At 45.7% G+C, this 5,230-nt stretch overlaps 1 pseudogene; it reads left to right on the plus strand.

The window, feature by feature from the left end:
* Positions 1-673: 673 nt before the first annotated feature.
* Positions 674-1,187, plus strand: LOC121133818 (annotated as a pseudogene).
* Positions 1,188-5,230: the final 4,043 nt, after the last annotated feature.

The raw sequence follows: 5,230 nt of genomic DNA on the forward strand, positions 1-5,230 counted from the left end.
CTAAATTTTCACATTTAACTCTTTGGAGAATTAGGAGATGAGTGTGATAGTGAAAAATAGTGAAAAATGATTGTTAACTTGACAGGATCTAAGTGAAATCACCTAGAAGTCAGGTCTCTGGGGATATCCATGAGGGAGTTTCTAGCGTGAGTTCATTGAAGTATGAGGACCCACTCTAAATTTGGGTGGCTCTGTTCCCTGTGCTAGGCTCTCAGACTGAATAAAAGGGGGAGAGTGAGATGGACCGGCATCCATCTATCTCTCTGCTTACTAACTGAGGATGTGACATAAACACCCTTCTGATGCTCCTTCTAATGCCCCTTCCCAGTCATGGTGGACTGTACCTTAGAACCATGAGCCTTAACATTGTTTTTTTTTTTTTTTTGGGTATCTGACAATAAGAAACACAGCCAATTCCTATAGTAGTGGAGATATTTAAAAAAAATAGTTTTCAGATTTCCACCTCCTAGTAGTTTATGACCATATGTCTTAAAAGTGTCTGCCCTCACCTTATAGTCTGGGAAGCTATAGTGAGTGACCAAAACACTCAGGCTTTAGGGTTGCCCTCAAGGCCTCAAAATCTACATTCTAGCTCCAGGGAACTGTGGCTGCGATCCAGGTGGCTCGGACAGGATCCCGGTTGCGTTCTGCCCACCTAGGGCAGCCAAGGCAACCAGAGCACCGGTGATGGGGACCCCAGCCTCTGTGGTGAGCGAGCCACCCCTGTGGCAGGTTTCAACTGAGGCCCCGGGGGCGAAAGCAGGCCTCTGCTAACATCTTCCAGGATGCAGAGCTGGTGCAGATCCAGGGCCTGTTCCAGCGCAGTGGGGACCAGCTGGCTGAAGAGCGGGCCCAGATCATCTGGGAATGTTCGGGGGATCACCGTGTGGCTGAGGCCCTAAGAAGACTTCGCAGGAAAAGGCCCCCAAGGCAGAACCACTGTAGCTGACTGAGAGTGCCAGAGCCTGGTTCTACAGTGGTCCACCCACAGGACAGCACCACCGACATGGCTTCCGGCGAGCAGTTTGGGAACTCCCGGAGGACAAGTGCCAGAGTCCACCGAAGCTGGAATAAGCCGGGTCCCACGGGTTACCTCCACCAGATCAGACACTGACCCAGTGAAGGGGTGGGGAGGTCCTCTCCAGATGTTGCAGGGACTTTGCCAAAGGGCTTATGGAGTAGCAAGGAGGAGGCCTGAGTAGGGCCGTGTCTAGGTGATGACAGCGGTAATGGGACTGTTGTCCTCAATTCAGATCAGAACCAGAACCAGCATTCACTGAACTCTGCACTATGTAGAACTTTTTCTTTTTGATTTTAGTTTTTTGAAAGCAGGTTTCTCTGTAGCTTTGAAGCCTGTACTAGCACTCACTCTGTAGACCAGGCTGGCCTCGAACTCAGAGATCTGCCTGTCTCTGCCTCCCGAGTGCTGGGATCAAAGACGTGCGCCACCACCGCCTGGCCCGGAACAAGGCCCAGTGATAACAAGGCTGCTCATGCCTCAGACCTAACAGTATACCTGGGCTGCATGGCGTTCCCCTGGGATGAAAGTAATACACACTGAGATGCAGCATCTCGCCACTTCTGTCACTAACTGCCAGTTACTGTCACCATAAAGCAGCCAGCTGTCTCAAACCCTGTGTCATGGCCAGTACAAAGGGAAAACTTGTTTAAGTGGAAAATAAAAACATTTACATAAAAAAATCTACATTCTAAGTACTCTGACTCATCAGGAGCCCCATATAAGTACTGAAGGCAAGCAAAAAGGTAGGGGGAAATATGCAGGAAAATTTTAATGATAAACAGGTTCAGATGATTTTTGTTGTTTTGAGATTGTATTTTAATTGCAACATTTCTCCCTTTCCCTTCCTTCCTCTAAACTCTTCCATATGTCCTTCCCCACTCTTCCTCAAATTCACGGCCTCTTTTTCTCATCATAATCCCTAACAGCATTCTGTAGACATTTGTCCTTATACTTACAGATAAGTGTGGTCTTCACTCCTCATCAAGGAAACTTCTCTTTGCAACAGACGGAGACCACTACAGAAAACCACAACCAATCAAAATGCAGGGTTGTGACGCCCAGTCCAAAGGGACCCATCTACAAGGCATTTCCATACCTAAAAATGTTGTGGAAGAGGGGATGGAAAAATTGTAAGAGCCAGAGGATCAGGGACTTTGCTGTGAGTCTGTCTCCTACTAACATTAGTAGTTACATCCATGAAGTCTCACTAGTGTGACTGCCATACATGAGCAGAAAAAGAAGGTCAGCCCCCTCCCCAAGGACTAGCTTCCATGGTGCCCAAAAGTGTCATGCAAGCTTCCAAAAGAAAGGGGGCAATCAACAGTCCTGCCCAGCTGTGACACTTATGAACCCAAACAACAACCAGCATGGCACAGTAACCCTACAGGTGCAGGAGTGGTACACATGCCTTGGCAGTAACAAACAGTTCTTCAATTAGACTCAAGTCCCACTCAGCAAGAGGGATACCATGCCTGGTACTAGAAATCTAGGTAACTACTCAGTGCTAGAGAAGTCCTCTTTGCTGGAGGAGAATTTAATATAAATCTAATATAGAATCCTGCATATTAAACTCTTATTAGTGGCAGCCATTGTGTGAAATGTGTCAGAGATGGGAAGGTTATGGTAGTAAATGCTGTGTTAGAATAAAAAGACATCACAAGGAATTTTGTCTGCATGAGTGACCAGCAATCTTGTTTTTCACTAGGACTTATGTATCTTTAACAATATTTCCTAAACTCCCTGCAATGAGGAAAATATTGTTATTTAGCAAAAAACATTGGAAAACAATGTTTCTTGAGCCAAATCTCAAGTTCATGAACTTGAAGTATCTGTATCCCACAAAGAATGCCCAATAGCCAGCTTTACCTTTTGTTAATTATCCAGTAAGATATAAACATTGTGAAGCAACATATAATTTAGAATTGGCTGAGGTTTCTCAAAAAAGGCTTCCAATTGACTTGCAATCCAAATATAATTAGCTACTAGGAAGTTAATCATTCCTGTGTAGACTACCTCCCTACTGACAAAACAGTGACCTGTTTTCATGTAATGCTTAGTATTTTGTGTGTTTTTTTTCAGGATAAATTTTTTTTGTTTATATTATGATTTACTTGAAAGGAAGCCCAAAAAAGTTAACAAGGTTTATATACATGCATTGAGTTTGTAGTCTTGAAATAAATATTGTCAATAAGAGACACTCACAGTTCTGAGGACGTTGGAGAGTTCAGGGACTCTGGCAGGCGGGAAAGAGTCGAGGGGCATCTATTTGCCCCATGGAAGGACGCCACCTTTTCACAGAGCTGTGGGATTGTGTTATTTTGCGATTTTTTTTCAGTCTGCCAAGGAGACTGTCATGGCCATGAATAGAGTAGAGAGACAGGAAAGGTTAGCCACATGTTCTCATTTTACTCCTGGTTCTCCCCAGGAGACAGCTCAGGAATGGTCATCTTTTCTTGCCTTTCTCTTGGAGTAGATTCTCAGCAAGTCCATCTCCTGGTAGCACTCTTCCTAGTACTGGAGCCAACTATCCTTTGTTAAGCCCTTTCATCTTGGAAGGAATCTTGTTTCTTGCACAGAACTCCACTGCTCAGTGTCACAAGGCCTAGGTCATGATCTGAGCTTTGCATTGTGAAATAAATGGCCTCCAAGCCTTCAGGGCTTTGCCATCCCAATGTGACACTTTCCCCACCTTGGTGAGGGATTCACTCTCATGAGAAAATAGTGTGCAATAATGTCTAGAGTATACTGAACACAATGCATGCGTTAGGGATCTTATCAATAGGATTCCATCTAGGTAAGGGTCAGATCCTTGCTGTACCCACCTGCATGTAAGCAAGCTCATTACCAGCTTGGGTGGCTTAAGAACAGACTCAATAGTGTGTGCTGACTCAAACATACTAGAAATCTGTCTTGCTAACCTTATCCCCACCAGAAGCCACTGAGTTCCACCTACCGGTAGGAAATCTGCTGTCCTCAGCACCTGCCTCTGGGTTGATCACCCCCTCCTTCCTAAGGGGAAGCGTGCACCTGGCACAGGAAGCATGCAGGCTTTTCCTTGTCTTGGAGGACCACTTCTTATGTTCTTCATACCTATTGAGCTAAGCTGGTCACATGACCTCCCTAGACTGTCAGGAGCTTTGGGGCCTGATCAGCCTGTGAACCAGAACACTTGGGAACAACTGACGACTTTGGTACCCCATCAAGAGTTTGTGATAGAAATGGATGCGCCAATTGATGTAGTGACATTGTACAGTTATCACAAGTGGACATGTCTTGCCACAGTGGCTGTACCTCAGTTCCAAAGATGAGGGAGTTGGGGCTTGGCTGAGGTTAAGTGCCTGGAAGGTGATGAGTTTGTTCACATCTGTGATGTATTGAGTATCACTGTTTTAGGGGGGGTTCACATTTCAATAATGTTGACTGTGAAAACGAATGAACCCCCTTCCAGGCCCAGAAGACCATGGAGGTAAAATGGAGTTCAAGCATGAGCCGTTGCCATGGAGAACAAATTGCCTCAAAGTATTTCCATTCGCTTTTCTACAAAAGGGAGATTTTCACCATCGTGAAAGCTAAAACCGGTTTAAAGATCTATGGAGTCTCATGAAGTTTAAAATGCTTTGCTGTGTTCTTAAAGCACGTAGCACACACACTAGCACATGGTGAGGGCTTAATAGGCATTGAGTTCCTCTTGTCATTTTGTGATTTATGACATACTGACATAAAGCATATAAAAAAAAAAGAATCCATGTTAGCGGTGCTGCCCCGAGGCTGCAAGCATCACGCCAGATCTTGCACGGCGCTCGCAGTCCGCGGTCCACACAGCACGCTGTCAGTCAGTGTGAGTGCCCTCCATCATCACTCCATTTCTTCCCTGTTTCACTTACTCCCTTTGTGAGCGCTCGACTCCTGTCTCCAGGTGCAGCTCAGACAATCAAGGTGACAGATGTCAGGGGTTGAAGGTGGGGCGCATCCCCTTTGCCAGCCCACTCCGTATGATTTTCTGTGCTGGTTCAGTTTTTATGGAAGTCCTTTGCAGGAGTAATGGCCCTCATAGCACTGTACATATGTGTTCTCTAGTCTCAAGATCTATTTCTGTTGACAAGGAGGAACGCGTTCCCGTGAGTGGAGCTGATAGCGGTGTGAAGCATGCTTTCTTTGTTGTTCAGGCACGCTGGCTTAAAAGCTCTCTGTCTGCAGCAGTGCTTTCTT

This window comes from Mesocricetus auratus, unplaced genomic scaffold (assembly GCF_017639785.1).
Source record: "Mesocricetus auratus isolate SY011 unplaced genomic scaffold, BCM_Maur_2.0 Super-Scaffold_100024, whole genome shotgun sequence".
In the NCBI taxonomy this organism is placed as follows: domain Eukaryota; kingdom Metazoa; phylum Chordata; class Mammalia; order Rodentia; family Cricetidae; genus Mesocricetus; species Mesocricetus auratus.